Source organism: Triturus cristatus, chromosome 8, assembly GCF_964204655.1.
Source record: "Triturus cristatus chromosome 8, aTriCri1.1, whole genome shotgun sequence".
In the NCBI taxonomy this organism is placed as follows: domain Eukaryota; kingdom Metazoa; phylum Chordata; class Amphibia; order Caudata; family Salamandridae; genus Triturus; species Triturus cristatus.
The window spans coordinates 1,304,322,857-1,304,344,854 of record NC_140591.1 but is presented as its reverse complement, the minus strand read 5'-3'; positions in this window follow the sequence as shown (position 1 = coordinate 1,304,344,854).

The following is a 21,998-nucleotide window of genomic DNA, read 5'->3' as shown; positions in this document are numbered from 1 at the left end:
CCTAGGACCGGTTTCTGGCATTTCAGCCGTCTTCAGCCAGGCTTGCTTGAATCCAGTGGCAAAGTGAGCAAGGGACTCACGTCTGAGCATACCCTGCCAACTTATGGCGAACAAAGCAAAAACAAAGGAAATGATGGTTGGAGTGTTGAACATTGCAAGCACTCACCCCCAGTCAACTGATCTGGGTTTAATCCATCACCGTTCTTTAGCCCACTCTGCCACCCCAGTTCAGACATGGCCATATGCAAATCAGTCTGACCCTGTGCCTCATGGGAACAGTCCAGCCCGAACTGCCAAACCATGTCTTCCCTGGACCAGAAACAAGCTTCCTAGGACCAGTTTCTGGCATTTCAGCCGTCTTCAGCCAGGCTTGCTTGAATCCAGTGGCAAAGTGAGCAAGGGACTCACGTCTGAGCATACCCTGCCAACTTATGGCGAACAAGGCAAAACCAAAGGAAATGATGGACGGAGTGTTGAACATTGCAAGCACTCACCCCCAGTCAACTGATCTGGGTTTAATCCACCACCGTTCTTTAGCTCACTCTGCCACCCCAGTTCAGACATGGCCATATGCAAATCAGTCTGACCCTGTGCCTCATGGGACCAGTTCAGCCCGAACTACCAAACTATGTCTTCCCTGGACCGGAAACAAGCTTCCTAGGACCAGTTTCTGGCATTTCAGCCATCTTCAGCCAGGCTTGCTTGAATCCAGTGGCAAAGTGAGCAAGGGACTCACGTCTGAGCATACCCTGCCAACTTATGGCGTTCAAAGCAAAACCAAAGGAAATGATGGACGGAGTGTTGAACATTGCAAGCACTCACCCCCAGTCAACTGATCTGGGTTTAATCCACCACCGTTCTTTAGCCCACTCTGCCACCCCAGTTCAGACATGGCCATATGCAAATCAGTCTGACCCTGTGCCTCATGGGAACAGTCTAGCCCGAACTGCCAAACCATGTCTTCCCTGGACCGGAAACAAGCTTCCTAGGACCGGTTTCTGGGGGTGAGTGCTTGCAATGTTCAACACTCCGTCCATCATTTCCTTTGGTTTTGCTTTATTCATGCAGAGGACCAACAACTTCTTTCTGTGTTATACACGGGTAATACACAGTGCATGTTTGATATTACTGGCATTATCTGATGTCGCAATTTTTCATGCCCGTGTTCTGATATATTGTTTGTTGACATTTTATGTTTTCCAAGACATGGCACTGTACTCTCTGAATTCATGTGACTGAGCTTTATCCTATTGCTCATCATGCATTATGTATATTTCAGGTTGTTGTGTTTCATGTTTTTTAGATATCAGTAATCTTTGGTTTCTCCTTGCATGGATCACCCTTTTGTTATTTGCACTGTACGGTTTTTATTAACTTTTTAGCAATCCTTGAGATTCTTTTGCATGGTGCACCCTTGTTTGATTCTGTTTTCACCACCTTTACATCAGCCTAACGATTTGTCTATTTCTATTGACTCAGTTGAGTCTATTCATTTCCATTTCTGGGTCAGACTTCACACGCCGCATATAGCGCAAGCGCGCCATTTTGGCACGCATGTTTACGATCACCACGGGATTTAGGTTGTTCGCTGGGTCTTTGGTTTCTGTTCTAACTGGCCCGTGGCTCTTCATGCGGAGTGGGTAAGTCTAGGCTTTTTTTTAGCTTTTGCTTCCTTTTTTGCCATTGATATTAGCGCTGTTCACTTACTCTGTTTTTTTTTATGTAGAATGGAGTCCTTGTGGTCATCCGCTTGATTTTTTGTTCTATCTCTTGCTATGAAGTATGCATCATCTTACCTTTACAGCACTCTCTTTGAGTCCGTTTGTTTAGCATGTCACACAATCAAGTATGCTCTACACACATGGATGCACCTTTGATTTTCGGATTTCGTGGTCTCATTTCTCTTGGTTTTCCATTTTGGTTTCGGTTTCTTATTGCACACATCGAACTCTGTTTATGTTTGGTTTTGATTGAGTTTTTTAAACGCCAGCATGAATCTAGATGTGTTTATTTTAATACGCACATTTCATTGCCTCCATTATAATTCCTTCCTTACCCTTGGAGTCTGGGACATTTTGACTATCTTCCGAGCTAATGGTTATGTTAGCATGCACTTTTGGTTTTCTGAGCTTTATTGTTTGACATGTTTGCTGAAATTCATGTAATGATGTATTGCGCTGAATGTATTGATATACATATCATTGTTTACAGATTTCACAGACGAAGGGCTATTGTTTTATGCCCGAAATGCATTGGGATGAACATTTCAGTTTTGCAAGAAAGTTGATTGTCTCGCTTACTGAATAAACACATTTGACGAGCCAAAGGTGGAGTTGGGTTTCTTCCCCCTTATAGATGGGATTACATTGAAAATGGACATTTAACAATTCGTTCACAATTGTTAAACTCATCATATTGTTGTTTCAAGTGATGTTTACATTGTGTTTATACTCTTTGAGTTTTAATTAGTGCATACGCAGGCCATTACTTTTAGAAAGTGGGCACTCTCTTGCTTAACCATTCTGTGGCTCTTCCTGTCTGTAGAATCATGTCTGGATTGGCTGACAGTTGAGCTCCGGTGCATTCACGCTAGATCATCACACAAAGGAAGCTGAGGTGTGCTTTGCATATCCTGATGGGCCATTACCAGGCTTATGGCCTTCCAGAGTTAGAGTGGTGGGAGGAGTTGTCACTGACACCTGAATATGGCTGTGCCTGTCCTAACACAAACCTGTCTCCACCACCCTGTAGTGTGTCTGGAGCCAAGTCAGGGAAAGGCTTTCCTTTGAAGTTTGCCTACTTCAAAGGCAGAAAGGGGTATGAGTAATGGACCTCTGACACTCTCACATCAGAACACTTCTGGACTAAAAGGATATTCTGCCAGGAAGAAGAGCTGGATGCTGTAGGGGGGACTGACACTCTGTCTGTTGCTTTGTTATGGTGGCCTGCTGTTGCTTCTTCTGTCCTGGGAGTGAAATGACTGGCCTTTGCTTTCTGTATCCTGCTTCCAAGGTTCTCCAAGGGCTTGTGTGTGCTTGCTTCCTGTTAAGAAGTCTCAGACCATCAAAGACTTCACCTACCAGTGCCTGGCCTCTTCTGTTGAGAGTCTTTAATTGCCAAGTGGTGCCAAATCCAGTCCCTTGGCCCTTCAAAGTGGAATCTGGTGAACTTAAGGAGACAATCCATGCATCAACTCCCAGCTTCTGGTTTTATGGACGTTTCGCTACAAACCTCAAGGCATCACCGCTGCCAGCACCGGAACATGGTTCCCAATGTGCACATCAACCACAGGTTTCACCGCAAGCCCCAGCTTTCCATTGCAGCACATCAGAACAACCGCTACAGTGTGAGTTTCGAGCACCGCAACACCAATGTCCGTAATGCACCGCTCCAACTCCGATGCAGCACCCGCTTCATCATGGTGGAATCGAAGCAGCGCTTCTGTATTTTCGACACATCATCCCTAGGCACCGATTTCTTCATCAACATTGCCCAGCAGTAGGGAACCGAGGCTGCATGATCAGAGACCGACACATCACCTCCGTTTTCAGTACGGAAATGATAAATCACCTACCCTGACAGTAAGGAACCAACGCATCACCTCCCTGCCCAGCAGTAAGGAACCCACATATTACCTCCCCTGGCAGTAAGGAACTGAAGCATCACCTCCCCTGGGAGTAAGAAACCGATGCATTGCTTTATTTTTCCGGCACCTCACTTCCCCTGTGCCTGTTTAGTCTTTGAATTTTGATGCATCTAAGGTACTTTCTGCTAAAAGTGACGCATCCATAAATTTCTATGGACTGAACTGATTTAACCTTAGAAAAGTGATATCTTTACATGTGCATGTTCAATTTTTTCCGTTTTGGTCTTGTTTTATTCAGATAAATATTGGTTATTGTTGTAAAAGTAAGTCCATTAGCCAGGTGTATAAAACAGGATAGGTTTATTCAGGCTTATTTCCAAGGGTAAATTTAGTAGAAGAAGAAAGGTAGATGGAAGTATAGCCCCACCAAGAGCAGCCTCCCTGCTGCTCAGCCTGCATCCACCAACTGACACTCCACACATAACCAGGCAACCAAGCATTCCAGGACATAATCACACATTCCAGCACTCATCCTGGCTGAGCAGTAGGGAAGACACAGCTAGGGAAGAGGAATGGCAACAAGTAACTTAAAACACATCCCCTTCCTTAGGAAAACTAAAAGCAAAAGTGAACGAAACAAAGGGAAACATCATCATATACATTACATCAGAAAAGTAGCACTCCAAACAATACATGCATGAAATGTACATATATCAATACATCAGGAAATATTGAAAGAACATTCCAACATATACATGCATAAACACGCCCCAACCCCTCCCTTGGGGAAAATACAGAAAACAAGCATTGTGAGAGCATGGCCTAAAACACAAGCAAGCCTATGCCTCAGAGTATTGGGTACCAACCACCCACAACCTCAAGGTAATAGGGTACACACATCCCTATAAAAGAGAACTGGGGTGCTCACCACCCCACAACCTCACCATAAAAGGGTACACACCACCCTAGAAAACTGAACTGGAGCACTCAGCTCCCACAACTTCACCGTAGTAGGGTATGCACCACCCTAGAAATCTGAACTGGGGCACTCAGCTCCCACAACCTCACTGTAGTAGGGTACACACCACCCTAGAAAACTGCACTGGGGCACTCACCACCCCACAACCTCACTGTAGTAGGGTACACACCACCCTAGAAAACTGGATTGGTGCATTCACCACCCCACAACCTCATAGTGACAGGGTACACACCACCCTGTAAAACAGAACTGGGGTACGGCACTCACCACCCCACAACCTAAACATAACAGGGTACACACCTCCCTATAAAACAGAACATTTTACGCCCCAGAAGGAAAATACAAGACTGTACCACATGCACGCAAAACGAGCATACTAGACAGGCGCAGAATAAAACTGAATGAACCCAGGGTAGGATAAAGGACTCTACAACCACTCAAAGAGAAATGTACACACCATCACACAACATATCAAGGATTACAATAAATAGCAGAATGAACGTCTTAAACTCCAGTGAGTGATCTCTCACCCGAAGTCCGCATCAAAGGAGAATCCTTATTCTAGAGCTCCATGTTGTTGTTGCCACCCAATACACTGTGGCACAGTGACTTCCTCCCGGTTGTTGTCCCCCATAGAGTGTGAAGAGTAATTGACGATGTAGTGTGTCCTACAATCTAGTTCAAAATGGTTGACATTCCATTTTTTGGGCGTGAACATGAGTCTCCATAAAGAACTGGGTGGCTGCCCCATGATTGTGCCGAAAGTTGAGTCATGGACAAGGTCTAAAAGCAAAAGGGTACCTGTAGCTGTACCTATAGAGATCAAGCCAAGAGATGCAGAAAATCTGGACGATGCGACATCCCTGGACACAACTCTTGTGAATCTCACGAGGACATGAATTGCAGGTGAACAGAACTTTGCAATGTTCCCGAAACTTTATTGAAGGAACAACGTGGCTGGCAGAGTGTGCACACCACATGGTGGAAACCATCGGAAATCAGACAGATTACGAACCACAGTAATGCTCCAAGCCTAAAATGGCAGCACCCAAATGTGACATTGCACCGGATGACTCCCGGCATCACCGTGCTCCAAAACGTCCACAACAGCCATGAGCCTTGAGAGGGAGCACACGTCACAGAGGATCCCATGGAGGAATGGCAGGACAGCTGGACGCATGTAAGACAGCGCGAGCTCAGTGTATGCGTGCTGTGGACAGCTTGTGTCATATTTTAAATGTCGCAAAGCGGTTGAACTGGAACACCTTAAAGGGCAGCATTGATACGTGTTAATACGAAAATGGCTCACCTAAAAAGTCCTCCATAGACAGCATTTGGGTATCGGTCGGCAGGTTCAGAGACATCCCTTGTGGACAAGAGCAAATCACCATCCCTGCACAAATCTCGCACAATCCACCGGCACCAAGAAAACGTTGCCACTGAACGTGGACTGCTCAATCCAAACTGCCCACACAACAGAGTATTTGCGGTTTCAATGCGCTTCAAAGGCAAAGACCGGTAGTGACAGCACCACGAAAACATTGCCACTGAACGTGGACTGCTAAATCCAAACTGCCCACACAACAGAGTATTTGCCCTTTCAATGCGCTTCAAAGGCAAAGACTAGTAGAAGAAGTTCAAACGCCATAGGCTGCAGGCTGTCCAGGTGATGAGGGACACCGGTGGGGCTGACCAGGGCATTGCTTCTCAGTTGTGTTTCCTTTTCCTTAACGTTTCAGTTCTTATGTTCCAAACTCTTTGGTAGGGTCCTTAGTTCCAGTATCTTCAGTAGGGTATTCACAGTCTTCCTTCCTCAACGCATAGGTTCTTTTCAAATTGTCACCAAAAGTGTTGTAAACAGTAAGTCCAATAGCCAGGTGTATAAAACAGGATAGGTTTATTCAGACTTATTTCCCAGGGTAAGTTTAGTAGAAGAAGATAGTTAGATGGAAGAATAGCCCCACCAGGAGCAGCCTCCCTGCTGCTCAGCTTGCATCCTCCAACTGACACTCCACACATAACCAGGCAACCAAGCATTCCGTGACATTATCACACATTCCAGAACTCATCCTGGCTGAGCAGTAGGGAAGACACAGCTAAGGAAGAGTAATGGTAACAAGTAATTTATAACAGTTATTTTCTGAAGCGGTGTGAAATCCTTTTGTAGTGTTTTCACTGTGTGCATATGTACAAATGCTTTACACATTGGGGCAGATTTACAAGCCCTTTGCAACATTTTGAACTGGCATTGCATCACTTTTGTGATGCAGCGGCAGCGTACAAAATGCAGCCAATTTACAGCATGACGCATCTTGGGAGATGCATCATGTTGTAAAACCCTGTGTCACATTATACCTGCGTCAGGTATAATGTATGCAGAGTGGACATTCCCACGCAGGAAAGCCTTGTAAAAGTGATGAATTGAAATCTACAAGATTTCACTGCATCACTTCTAGGACACTACTGCGTCAAAACCTTACGCCTGCTTGAAGCAGGCGTAAGGAGTGACGCAGTGTAGTGGGACTAGGCCTCAAAATGCATTGCTGGTATTGTGTTGTGCTTGCGACATGACTCCAGCAATGCTTGACTTTTGCCGCAACAAATGCGTCAGAATTTCTGATGCATCTGTCAACCCTTGCACCATGGTGCGCCGTATTGTAAATATGGCGCATCCATGGTGGCGCAAGGGTTTCTCACGGAGGCACAGGGAAAGTGACGCATCTCTACAGATGCGTAACTTTCTTGTAAATTTTCCCCCTTGTCTTTGAGATAAGCCTGACTGCTTGTGCCAAGCTACCAAGGGGGGGAGCAGGGTTAATCTTAATTGTGTAATCCCCTTACTCTGCCTAGAATGAGGGTCCCTACTTGCACAGGGTGCAATCCAATGGACTTACTAGTAGATCAAATTTGACAATCATGGATAAACCAATCACCAATACAATTTAGACAGAGTGCCTTTGTATTTTAGCACTGGTTTGCACTGGTAAAGTGCCAAGAGTCCTAAAACCAACAAAAACAGATTAGAATAAATAGGAGGAAGAAGTCAAAAAGATTGGGGATAACCCTGCACAAAGGCCCAGTCCAACAGTGGCCTTGTAAATATGGCTCAGCACTGTGCGCCACTGGAGCTTCACAAAACGTGATGCTTCAGTGGCGCAGGGGCCTTGTCAATATGCCCGACAGTGTGACATTTTCTTTTGCCCTTCTTGGTGCAAATCTCAGAACCAAAGAGATGGTTTAGCCATTTAGTCAGATACTTCTTGGTGCAGCCGTTTGCAGTTATTTGAAAGACATAAGTGTGAATGTTGTTGGTAGGGTAAGCCCTTCAGCCTTACAATGTCGGCAAATTGAGTCAAACGCTGTGAACTTAAAAAATGGTATGAGCCTTAAAGGAAGGCTACGTGAAAAAACATTTGTAATAATGTGACCTACATAAGGATCGCAAAAATGGTAGTCTCCTAAATGTATGCATTTGAGTCACATGTGACATCTGTCCTTCCTTTACCATGAACATACCTATGGAAGTTTCGTAATTTACAATAGCCATACTGATAAATTAGTCATGGTATTTGAAAGAAATAATTAATTTTCATTCTGAAAGTATGGTATAGAGAGTATAGCATCCACGTGCTCTGGCTCTGTCTGCCGCTCCTCTGCTTTCACGGTGCTGCCTCTTTTCATATGCAGCAGTCTCATTAAATTTGCATTCAATAAGAGGATACTGCAGCCCAGGTAGTCACATTTTATATCTAATGGGTTTTCATGACATTAGTTTCTAATTGCTTAAATTGATCCAAGCTATGAACATTAGGGAAAATGCATAAATAGAACTCGGGAGCAATATGTTCCCCAGGTAACCACGCTCTTTTATTCTTTTTCTTTAATTGCAACAACCGCTTTTAAAGAGATTGCCTGAAATACCTGTGCTAATGAAACAGTAACACGGACCTTAAGACAATGTGCCTTTCTGCAGGGAAGGACGCGCCGGGGGTCACGTGGCAGCCACGCTGCGGGGCAGCCTCTGAATGAACTCTATGATCCTATTATGAGACTATCTAATGACGCGCAGGCCCAAGGATCAGTTACAGGCGTGCATTACCTGAGATGGATGTCTGGAATGCGTTTGTATACAGTCATTTGCACAGGAAGAACATTAGGCCACACTGGAAGGAGGGGAGACAGGCGGGTGCGTAAATGGAGCCCAAAAGCCTTTTTGGTTTGATGCCGACATAGGGATGGGACTGCAGGCCCACCTTATTGGCCTTGATTACTCTCCAGGAAGTTTCTAAATCAAGTACTGCTGCCTACTTAGCAGTACAGCAGGAAGCAGCTCCCTGACATGAAATAAATTATTCAGACCTACACTTAGCAGAGTTCGCCCCCAGAGAGCAAATTATGAGCCTATTGTCATTTTACACCACCGCCGATTTTATTTTGCTATAACTACTATTTCTGAGAGATTATATAAAACAAATACACTATTTTTGTGGTCTTTACAGACAATTCTACAGATCATATATAAATATGTACACTAAAGTCTACCTAAGCGGATACACACGAAAATCGGACATGGTCATGAAACTACATTTAGTACACAACATGTCCCAGGATATTAGTTGGTTTGTTCATTTTCAACAGTTGTCATGCAATGCAATAATGCAAAATAATATTATTAATGAACGTTCTAGAGGGCGTTTCCAGATGTTAAACCTGTACCACCTAATTTATGCGCCTCGAACCCAAGGCAAGGGCACCTAACTAGGGTGAAGTCCAATTGTTTCAAAGACAATGTCCTCTGACTTTTAAGAAAAGTATTATAATAATCTTGCTATAAGTGGAAACACGTGGAAAACGCCTTCTGCACGTTTAGTTTACATAACATCTTAATTTCCTTGTTAAACATAGTGGGGTGAAAGGAGTGTGTTATCAAAAGATGAGCAACTCGGGATGGCTTCTTTTGAAACCCCACAAGCCAACAAAGGCGCATTCCGATAGGCTCATGGTGTGTTATTACGTCACACCCCTTAGCCCTTTACAGCTAGTTAATGCCTCTTACAGAGCAAGTTGGCTGACCAGCACAGCCTGAATATTTGATTACATGTTCTAATATTTAGAAAGTTAAATAAATCTGTCGACAAGGAAAGTATTGAATTAAATTACCTTTCCCATTCTCTGTTAGACAAAATCAAGCTAAGGGACTGATCACTCAAAGTGGCGTAACGCGAAAGAATAGGCCACCCTGGCAGAATGTGTTGAGCGCCCCCCCAGTATCCAATATCGTACACATATTCAATAATGGACTTCATTGTCTAATAAAGTACTACACCACCACACATATTCATTGGCCTTGCGCTGACTGGGGGTCCCCTGAAGGGGTTGGAGGCCCCTAAAGTGTTTGGGGCCCCCCTACATCCTAGGGGCTGCAGAGGCCTGTGTTACGCCCCTGATCATCCAATTTGTGGACTTATAATGTTAGGTCAAATGCAGCAGCTGCTGCTGAAGTTTGGAAGCAGTTGGCAGAAACACATACCCAAACATCAGAATGTTTCAACCTTTAACGGTTGTATGATAAATGCACGCATGGCTAAACCATGCGTGCCTAAACCACGCAGCCTAAACCATGCATGCCTTTAGCATGCATGCCTTTACCATGTAATTTTGTGGTAAAGGCATGAAGGGTAAAGGGGTATGAGTGGCTAAGGTCATGTCAACCGCCCTGATCTACAAACTCCCCACCTTCCCTCCCGCCCGAGTTCCTAATACTCCAACCCCTTCTCAACCCCCACGCTGCCCCTAACCCTTAACAAACACAACCTGACTCCCTTCCAGCTCCCTGAGATGTCCCTAAAATGACCCCAACCCCTTTGACTGCCCTAAGTCCTAAAACCCAACCTCATTAAAAAACAGCACTCTTTCTTTCACAAATTAGGCACTGCCTTCCGGCAATCCCTGGAAAAAATGTGTCCCCTGCCTTTTTTCTCACAGCTATTGGTGGTAATAGCAAGTGAATGTCTGTTAATCTTAGAGTGCTCGCAGAAAAATTAGAGACATTTGATGGCATTGGCAAAGTGGGCAAACTTGGCCCCATGGGAAATATAACATTCTCTCTATCTCACCTCTGTCTTTTTCTGTATCTCAACATCTCACATTCTTTCTGCCTTCCTCTGTCTCTCTTTCGCCAATGTCATCTGAAGGAGATTCGGGGCCTCCAGAAAGACATATTTCAACCATTTTTGGATGGCCCCATTTCTGAGAGTTTATTGGCATCTTGTAGTCTGAATTGGCTGAAAATATGTAATAAAATGGAAATCTCTTTAGAATAGGGGCTTCCAAAATATTTCTTTTACAGGGCCCTAAAAATCATTAGGATGACACTGAGGGCAATACCAAACACAAGCAGTTTCAACTATTCAGGGGCATTGCCACAGAGTAATTTGTGTGTGAAAGAGTCTTGAAGACGGATCAAGCTGTGAAGGTCAACCATTGCAGCTCTTATCAGTTGTAGAACTATGTGCTGATTTTGGAAGACCACATGGAACTCATATTGCCAGTTTCTTGTAACACTTCTCTTCAGCTTCCTTACTCTTAGTTTGCTGTCATAGTATATCAGAGAGCCAATTACAGCTCTAGCTATGGTGGTCTAGCCTTCTCAGGACAAAAAATAACATTTTTTTCTAAGCAGGATAAGAATATATTTTAGCAACAATATGACCTGATTCATCTGCTTATCCTCCAACATTCATTCACCAGCTAGTGGTATATTGAATCAACCAATGATTAATATCTACTACCACAAATGTAATCCCTGAATTGCTGTAAAGACTTTGGCCACCCACGACCTATGTGCCACTAGGTTATTAGTAATGTACAAAATTATATGTGTATTATTGGCATAGATCTGAAAGTGAAGTTTCAGGTTTGTCAAAAACTCATAAAGCAGTAGTATGTGTATATTAGACAATGAGTAAGAAACCTCATCCCTGTGGAACTCCACAAGTAACATTCAAACACTTTTCAGATGCTTTACCTAATGCCACCCTAGAACTACTTTCATCCAGGAAAGATTGGAATCTTTATAGTGACTTCCCTTAACCCAGCCATCTTTTCAATCTTTCTAAAAGCAATGGATGCCAAAGGGAATCAAATGCTGTTGCAAGATGGATGCAGTACTCTCCCTGCAAACACTAGTGCCAAGACACCCTCGGACATTCATTGCGTTTTACAAAACAAAACAAATCAAATCCAATTGAACATCAATCAGTGTTGCCTCAGGTCTTCTGCTTAGCTGAAATGCAGACTGCTTATCCCTCATATTAACATTGGACTCCACATACTCCTGGAATTGTGTTGTTGTTGCTTTTCCAAATATTGAGCAGCCAAGGGGTATAGGTAATTGGTCAATAGTTCATTGGACCAGATATCCCTAAACCTGGCTTCTTTGAAGAGCAGTTTCACCAAAATCTCCTTTTTAATTTGCTATGATTACATCTTCCCTAAAAGAGCAGTTTGCAACATCTCTTACTAAAAGAGACGTACCCCTAAATACAAATTTAGAGGGCCAGGGCAAACTCATAGACAAAGTGGGCTTGAGGGATTTCACAGGTGGGATGCTATGCTTCACTGAATTTTCTCAAAAAGAGAAGAGGGAATCATTATGCCTGTCAGTCACTGCGTTGCTTGCATCCCTTTGTAGAACTGGTGAGGATTAAATAAAGATCCAACTATGCTACATTTATGCTTGCTCCATTTACATATGCTTAGATGGTCTTTGAGTAATCATGAATGTTTACAATGAATGAAAATGTCTAGGATTACATCTGAAAAGGTTTCTTACATCTAAAAAATCACAGGTTGACACCAAATGTAAGAATAAACATGCATATGATAAATTACTGAATATTCTTTGTTGAGTTTGTGACTTGGACCCAATAACAACAATCCTGGACTGACTTATAGGCAGTCTGGCACTCTGGCACTGCAGGGTCGGCCAGCTTGAAAAGACCAGTGGTCCTGTCACGACCCACAGAACCAAAACAAAGGCCTACATATTGTACCTTTCAAGCTAGCGTATGTAGCAGTGCCAGACTACCCTATAGGACAGCCCCGCATTAGGGTTGAAAGCGCCTTGCCTGTCCACTGTTAAAGTGACAAACTGCTCCTCATTTTTAAAGTTCGAGATTATACCTGGAACCCCTCATTTTTCCTCAGTATAGGGCAAGTGAGTGCTTGGTTATATGTCAGATAGGTTGCACGGTTTGTGACCCCCACCTCATTCTATGATGTCCCTAAACATTTTAGGGATGAAGTAGTTGGATCCTTGGAAAGGAATAAGGGGGTTGGCCCTAAATGTCAAGTTATTATCATGCAAAAAACACACTTAGGGCCAGATGTACGACGGATGTTTGCATGCACAATGGGGTTTAGACCTGTTTGCTCATGCAAAAAACCAGTGTGCCATGCACTAACCTTATTTTGCAAGTCACTAATTAAATAGCGACTCGCAAAATAGGGTTAGCGGCTGGCTAATAGGAAGGGGCGTTCCGAGGACGTCCCTTCCTAACAGCGAGTCTGAACCCCATGTAAGAATGTTTTGCGACCTCAATTGTGGTCGCAAAACACTCGCAGTTTACCACCCTTTTAAAGAGGGTGGTAAACCATTCGCAAACAAGAAGGGGTCTCCAGGGGACCCATTCCCCTTTGTGAATGGGCGCGCCAACATTTTTTCAGAGCAGGCAGTGGTCCCAGGGACCACTACCTGCCCTTAAACAATGACAAAAAAAACTTACATTTTTTTTGTCAATGCATTAAAAAAAAAAAAAACTGCTTTATTTAAAAGCAGTCCCAGACATGGTTGTCTGCTGACCTCAGCAGGCCACCATCCCTGGGAGTGACAGCCATTCTCAATGGACTAGCAAATTGCGACAGCCTCATTAATATGCATGAGGCATGCAATATGTGAGCCCATTGGGAATCGCAAACAGTGTTTTGGACACTGTTGTACATTGGCAATTGGGAGTCGCAAATTGCAAATTGCAATTTGGCGTGTTTGCGAGTCGCAATTGCCAATGGTCGGACATCTGGCCCTTTGTCCTGTAGCCTGGCATGACAAAAATGATTGTTATATCTCTTTAAATTTGAGAAAGCATTTGCATTTCATCAGCTATACTAACTTAAGAGGAAAAATCAGTTAGAAATCGGAATTAATGTTAATGACAGATAGGAGATAATGGTTATTTTATCCTACAAACGTATTTTCGTTATTTAATACTCACCAACATTTCTTTACTCACTTCATAATCACTGATGGAGGACTTCATGTACTTTCTTCCTTTCTGAATTTAGAAGACAGAATTGTGTGCACTGCCCTTATACATTGTTTATTTGTGCTCCCTGGTCGGATGAAATGTGAATGCTTGCACAAATGTTAAAATAAATATTATTGTGAGTTTTGTCATGCTATTCAACAGATTCAAGTGTGCTTTTGTATGATAGTTACTTTAAACTTAGCGTGGACATTAATGTTCCTTGTTTCCAAAACGTTTTAGGTTTTCCAAAAGGTAAGTAGTAGATAAATGTAGATGTCTCCCCTTTCCAGCATGTTTCTCTGTGCTGCTCTCTTATATGCACACTTCCCTCTCAAATTCATTGTAAGGCTAACTAGACTGCCAGGCTACCTTTATCCATTCCAAAGTAGGACCTTTAGTGCTCCAATTTGGATCTAGTAGGTCAAGGTGTGACCCCATAAAGAACAAAACATGACCATATACTCTGACTGTGGGACTTGGCCAAAGGGCAAACCTTTAATTAAAAAGTGTTCTCTGTGCTGAAGGCAAGGAACAACTATATAAAATACAAATAAATCGAGTAATAGTTGCCTCCACTAATGGCTGCCATGGAGCTTAGCCCAGCAGTAAAATTATCACTTAGTTATGAAATGTGGGGGACTTGGAAACGCCAACTGGCTCCAAGGGTGGATATAAGCTGGCCTCTCAAGCCTATGAAGTATTCTCCTTTCACCTTTGCAGCTACACATGCTCATGTAGAGTAGGCTAGACCAGAGACAAGATCATGACTGGTTCACCTTTATTGTAGGGGACTATGCAGCTAGATAGCTAAAAAAAGAACTTCACTAGTGCTGATGAATGAACCAGGAGTTGTATTACCCCACAAGGATAGGACCTCCCTATTCAGGAAGATATTACTTCAGTATTCAACAACTTGCCATGCGCAGGGCATCAAACCTAATGAGACCGGCAGCTTATTACTGCTGCCTAGCCCTACAAAGGATTCTTTCTTGGTGAAGCTTGCAACAACTGACTGTTTTCTGCTGCTGAGACAGATACACATGTTCTACAGACATTAGGGGATCCATGGGTTAGGTTCCACGTGCTGCCCTCCATGCATTATCAATGACATTGAGAGACTAGCAAGCTTCTTTCCATAGCTGCCAATACTTTCCAATTAGTAACACAATGATGCAACCAGACCTTTGATCTGCACCAGCACATCACATTCTATTCAAGCAAAGCACTTCCCAGCCAGGACCATAACCCAGTCACCACTGCCGCACTTTTATTTCATGCAACGCAAGGATCCCACGAGAATACCGATCCTATGGCCTACAACTCTGTTCCACCCCCTTGGTCTGAGAGTGACTGACCACCTGTCTGAGCACCACTGACTGCCTCATGTTTCTCATTGATTTCTGCTTCATCCCGACACTGCGGGAAGCCTCAGAGTGTCCAACCACTCGACCAAGAGCTTTTCAGGAAGTCCTTCTTTACCAGTTCCTGGGAAGATGTATAGCAACAATTCAAAGACTGAAACCCAGGCCTCAACGTATCTGAAAAGCCTTTGTGCTGTTCCTGTTAGAAGTAACTAATCCTCCTAAATGGGGCCCTCCTAACTACGTAAAAAGGGAACATAGTTAAACTTAGAGGAATTGAGATCTTGTATCAAAAGTATATTGTGAGAGACACATGAACCGTCTGAACTAGATATTTCCACACAGCACTTCACAAGGGTAAACCCAGATTCTTTAACTTAAAAGGAGGTCCTTGGCATGGTAGTCTGCCTGGTGCAGATACTGTTGTTTGCAGCTTGAGGGATAGCATCAATATTGTTACAAGGGTTGTTTCTCTCCTTTAGAAGTGCAGGCCCCGGGAATTCAACGACAACCACAAACACTATGAGAGATACAGACAGTTGTACTTGGACAGGTAGACACTGTGACAGAGAACTTGGCATATTTAACTTGTGAAGGCAAATATTAACTGGGACTGGTGGAAACATTGATACTGGACCTGGGATGGACAGACAGTGAAAAAAGGAAACACACATTGACACTGAGACATAAAAAAAATAATAAACTGAGAGAGAGAAACCAAAACCCAAATCAATGTAAAAAGAAAAACTTTGCCACTTAAATGTTGAGACGCTGGCAGTGGGGTATGGAAAGTAAACACGAAAGTCCATACCTTCTCTTCCTCTATCGCTATATAATGAGTGTTACGTTTCATGTTATACCAAGGTTCCTAGTGTGTAATGTAGAATGATATGCCGATGGTCACGTGTAATATAGAATGCAAAACATTGGAGCGATTTAGACTTGAATGTAAAAGGAGTTGGCAGCTAAGGAGAAATGAGTGAAGATGCTCTGGGGAGATTGAGAAGGAGAGCATTCAAATGGCTGAAACCAATGGAATTTTTTTTTGATGAACTCTTAAATCAGATGTGGGCATACAGAACCAGTATACATTGCACCATGGGTTTGTCTCCCTTCAAATTACTGAGGAAAAGGAAAACGAAAAAGAAAATTGGCTGTTTTCATGGGTTACAAGTCAGGAAATATAGATTTTTGATGTAAAGGAATTACGGAAGAGAGTATATAAAAAGCAAATATTGTATAGAAATACTTTGATGAAAAAGGCAAAGCTAAAGAATTTGACACTTCATGCGGTCTAAAGGTCAAAATCAAATTGCCAGAGTGTGTAAAAAAAGGTAGATTAGTATTTTCAGAAACCAAGGCTGTCAAAAGACAAGGAAGAAATTGCATTGAGTTGTGTGATGGATCTAGATCAGGGATCTCCAAACTTTTGTGGAATAGGAGCTACTGCTGTTCAAAGCAAATCACCTGGAGCTTAAAATTCAATACTGACTGCATTAGGCAAGATTACTTTAGTGGGCCCCCAATGCTAGATTACCAGCATTGATCACCTCAGTGCTTCAGGTAAGGTTGCAGAACAGATGTAAAAAACTACTTTATCAATCCGGAATGCCAATACACTTGTAATACATAACATCCATAGATGCAATGCCCCAATAGCAAAGATAATACTATTAGTAATAAGTATCATGAAGAGCGCATCCTTTTTCACTTAAATATCAGCTTTAAGTATATTTTGAAAATGGAATCACTTTCCGCCAAGCCTTAGCTTCTGATTTCTGAAATTACAAATATGTTCGTCTCAACTACACACTTTTTAATTTTGGCGTACATATATTATTTAAATCAAGCAAATATTTTTAATTTAGGAGAGTTAGCTGCACACAGGAGAGCTACTCATAGAGAGCTGGAGAGCTACCAGTCTCACCATCTACTAGTTAGAGAAGCCCTGTCTAGATGAATTAAGAGTCAGTTGGCAAAGGTGGATGATGTGTGTAGAGACAAAGTAATTGAGGGAAAAGCTCCTGGATTGGATTGGAAAAGGATGTATTCTGGATTGAGTGGAAAAATGAAGGGGCATATTTACTAGGAATTGGCGGAGCACGGGGTTAGCCACCTTGGCTTAATGACACGCAAAACGCAGGGCTGCAACGTATTTACAAACATATGGTGCAGCCCTGCGTTTCCCCCTGAGCTGGTGCTAATTTTAGCTGCCTAGCAACAACACAGACACCCTTGCACCATAACGCAAGGGTGCCTGCGTTGTAGGGGAAGATTGTTTATGTGCAGGTAGGTGTTCCTTCTTGCACACAAACAATCTGAAATGGAATTTTGAAACTTCTATGTGTGCTGATTAATGCAGTGCACATAGAAGTTGCAAAGCGTTATTTTTATATGTATTGATTGTTTATGTGTAGGAAGGGAAACCTTCCTGCACATAAACAATCAATGGTGTTTTGCTGTTTCTATGTTCACAACACAGCACACATAGAAACAGCAAAAATGAGGAGAAATTATAAATTTCTCCTTGTTGCGCCTCTTTGAGTCCAGGTTTTTCCTGGTCTTAATTTTTATACAGCCCCATATTTACGCTGCCCTTGTAAATATGGGGCAGCATCAAATCAATGGGTATTGTGGTGGAACGCCCTCCGCAACACCCCTTGCCCACCCATTTCACGTAAAGTATAGCATAAAAGGGGTCTTATTTACAAGGCAGCGTTAAGCCACGTTAAGTGGCTTAACGCTGCCTTGTGAAGAAGGCGAAGCCCCTATCGCCACCACAACTTCAGAAAACGTGACGTTGTGGTGGCGATAGGGGCTTGTAAATATGCCCCGAAGTCTGGTTTGAAAGGAGATGTAAGATCTGATGAGGATGCACAAATGTGTGACAGAAGGAAAGGGGAAATAAGATTTCCTGAAAAGTACAGGGGGTTTCTGTGTAAATGATTAGAGCAGTATGATGGTACACAACGCACATTCAGAATGTGTTCATTTTACATTTTACAAGTGTTAAGACATGTGGACGGCACTTTTGGTATTCATCTTTTTATTTTATCATTGTTATTTATTTTCCTATTATTTATTAAGATTTTTACCAAACAGGAACATTTGCTACGTTTGATGTTATTCCAAGGTTCCGCATGTTTAATGTAGAATGTTATGTCTTTGTTCCGTATGTGGAATATAGAATGTGTAACATTAGAGCAATTTAGATTTGAATGTAAAAGAAGTTGTCAGCTGAGTAGAAATAAGAGCAGCTGCTCTGGGAATTTGTAGAAATAAAGTCTTTACCACTTATGTTTTGAAGTGCTGGGCTTTGTACACAACTGACACCACAATGAGTTCAAGGACATTTTTGTCACTGACGTCAGTATTGACGCAATGTGTGTATAGAAGCATTTATGTAATGGATTTGTAGAGTACTGCTTGTCACCAGCTAAGGTTTCCAGGCGCTGAGTAGGTGAGAGTAGGCATATGGTGAGGCTGGGCCTGGCGACAAGCAGTCTCAATGGTCACACAAGGAGACTTATTGAAAAGTCAGGTCTTCAGCTTCTTGAGGAATTCAAGTAGTGAGGAGGAGTCTCTGATGTGTTTGGGGAAGTCGTACCTATTTCACTGCTAAATATTCAAGACACTCAAACTTGATCCTTTTGAGGAGTAATCCTGAAAAACTGGTGGATTCATTTAGTTGGTGAAGGCTATTTTCCCTTCACCTACTACTTTTTTCATAGTCTCTGAACCCGAGAAAAATTCCCCACATTGGTGACAGTTGCAGTATAGAATCCACCTTTACTCTGATTTTTATAAAATATGCAATAAAAGGAATGATGTTGCAAATGGGAAACAGCGTTTACAATGCTCTCGGTACAACACAGTGCCATTACAACGTGGTCAGTACAACGACGCGTTGTTACAACGCATACCATTACAATGCAAGTCATTTCATTTTCATTTTCATAAAGCTTTATTCGGTACATATCAAGAATGACCATAAAAGCACAAAATAACATGCAAACATAAGCAAGCAAAAATGCAGGGATGATTAATTCAGTTGACTCACAAAATTTTAAAACATCATACTTTTCCTAACATGAATTGATTTGTATAAAAAGGTAGCAGTAAAAAAGCAAACATCCGGATTATGCATATTAAAAAGCAATTTCATAGCATCGTTAACAGTACGGACTCCATATTTTACAAGGATCGGTTTTAAATAAACAATGCGGAAATTCCTATAAAGGTTACATAGCAAAAGAAAGTGCAAAGTGCATTGTTTTGATTGACCGTCACAGGAACAAGGGCCAACCAGGTGTTTTTTAGGGGACGGGAAGGCCACCAAATGATGTACTAGCCCAAGCCTCAACCTAGTAAGGACAAATCTATGCAAGGGTCTGGTCACCTGATTTAAATATGATTGAAATCCCTCGTTACCCACAAATGTATTATAAAACATGCAGGTGGACAGTAAACCATTGCCACTCACCCGCCTCTCTGCCTTGTAGTTCATGAATATGCTCTTCATCTCATGTTTTGACATTGCTACAGCAGCATATGGGTCGGCCAAAATATTTATATCAAAGATTTCCTGGAAACTGTGTATTATGTATTTTAACCAAGGGATCTTGGAATGGTTATCCAGAGAGAGACAGTCGTTAATTACAGATCTATTCAGGGCTGTTTCCTCCTTTTGCCAGATCGAGTGCCATAACATTAACGGTCTCAAGGACATCCAGTCTGACAGATAATTGATCCCTAATTCTCTGTGGGTTAAATCCTTTGGGGCAGAATTTGGTAAACACAAAAGTTTTTTGAGAAAAATATTTTCCTCAATTTGCAGGCAGCCATTAGAACAGTGTCCCCAGACCCCAGCCCCATATAAGGCAATTGATACACATCGTGATTGATAAATCTGCAACATATCCCTGATGCGTCTGTCGCCTATCTTAGCCGCAAATCTAAAAAGCCCATGGGCACTTTTGGCCATTTTGGCCCGCACATTGGTAATTTCATGTGCCCAGGTTCGATCTCTGGCATAGGTGATTCCCAGGTAACAAAATTTGTCAACTTGAAGCACTCTCTGTCCATCAATGAAAAAGGAGTGGGATCTCCTGCGGCTAACCCCACAGATCATAGTATAAGTTTTAGTTTTGTTTCTAAGCAATTTCCTATCCCTGATAAAAACGGAGAACCTGCCAATCAAACGTTGGGGGTCCTAGACAGTAACACAGCATCGTCCGCATATAACAATACCGGCGTGTCAAGGCCATTAACCTGTGGAGCATCGGCACTGATTGCTTTTAAAACTGTATCTACCTCATTGATAAAAAGTATAAAAAGCAAGGGTGCAAGAACACAACCTTGTCTTATACCACTCCTAACCTTAAATTTAGGAGTGCATTCCCCATTTACGCCATAATGGACACTAGTTTGGAGGTTATCATACAACTGGGCTAGAAAGAAAATAATACCTTCCGGGGCCCCAAGTTCAAGCAGCTACGCCCAAAGAATGGAGTGATCCACCAAGTCGAAAGCACTATTTATATCTGCAAAGCAGAGGTAGAGAGAACCCTGTTTAGCCTGGGTATACTTCCCAATAAGCAAATCTAAGTTTACACACTGGTCTAGTGTTCCTCGCCCTTTCCTAAAGCCATACTGAGTGCTGGCCATGATACCTTTGTCCTCTGCCCATTCTTCCAGCCTTACCAGCAGTATCCTGCTCATAATTTTGACAGAGGAATCTAATAAGGAAATAGGGCAGTGATTTTTAGCATCCCCCCTATCCCCTTCTTATAGATCAGGATTATAATGGATTCCCCCCAAGTCGATGGAACTCCGTTGCTCACGGCAGCATTAAATACAATAGTTAACACGGGGCTCCACAGCATCAGGACAGTTTTATACACATCAATGGGAACCCCATCCGGCCCCTGGGCCATCCCCCCTTTGCTAGCACTAATGCCTTGTTCGACCTCGGCAATAGTGAAATCCAGAGGGACTATAGGCCAGGAACTATCATTAACACAGTGGGGGTTGTCAGACTTAAATATAGTGGAAAAGTGAGCTACCCATGCCTCACTGGTAACATTAGATGTAAGTTCAGGGGCCATATCGTCTTTAAGAAAAGGGGAATTAACTGTTGCCCAAAATAACGCACAGTTAGAAGTTTCCGCAGCCTCGGTCAGCGTTTCCCAGGCCTCTTGTTCTACCTTCCTATGCTTAAGGGCTACTTTATAATCAGATCTCAGTTGGGTTACCGCTTTCTTATCTCTCAGCCTAGCTGCTAAGGCCTGCTTTAGTTCGATAAGCATTACAGTACAGGTGTGATCAAACCACCCCTTATTATGAACAGTTTTCCCCGAGCCAATTTTAGTAAACATAGTGTCAATAACTTTGTTAATAAACATAAAATTCCTTAAGATGCATACTGAGTCATAATCGGTATTTAAGATGGCATTGATTTCCCCAATGCACCCTTTAACAATAAATTTTGGAACCGCCTCAGATTTTTCTCCTTTCCATCTTAATCTGAAACACCGTTGGGTCTGTGGGGTTCAATGTTCATCACAGTACGCGAAATGGGAGAAGGCCTGCCTTTCCAGATAGTAATTTCTAGAATAATACAGTTATGGTCACTCAACAAGGTTTCTTCGATCTTTGGGACCTTACATAGCGGTGTGATATTAGATGATACACATACATGATCAATCACCGTATTTGCATGCCGACCCGTATATGTGGGAATAGTATCACCAAGTTCATTCTTGGCA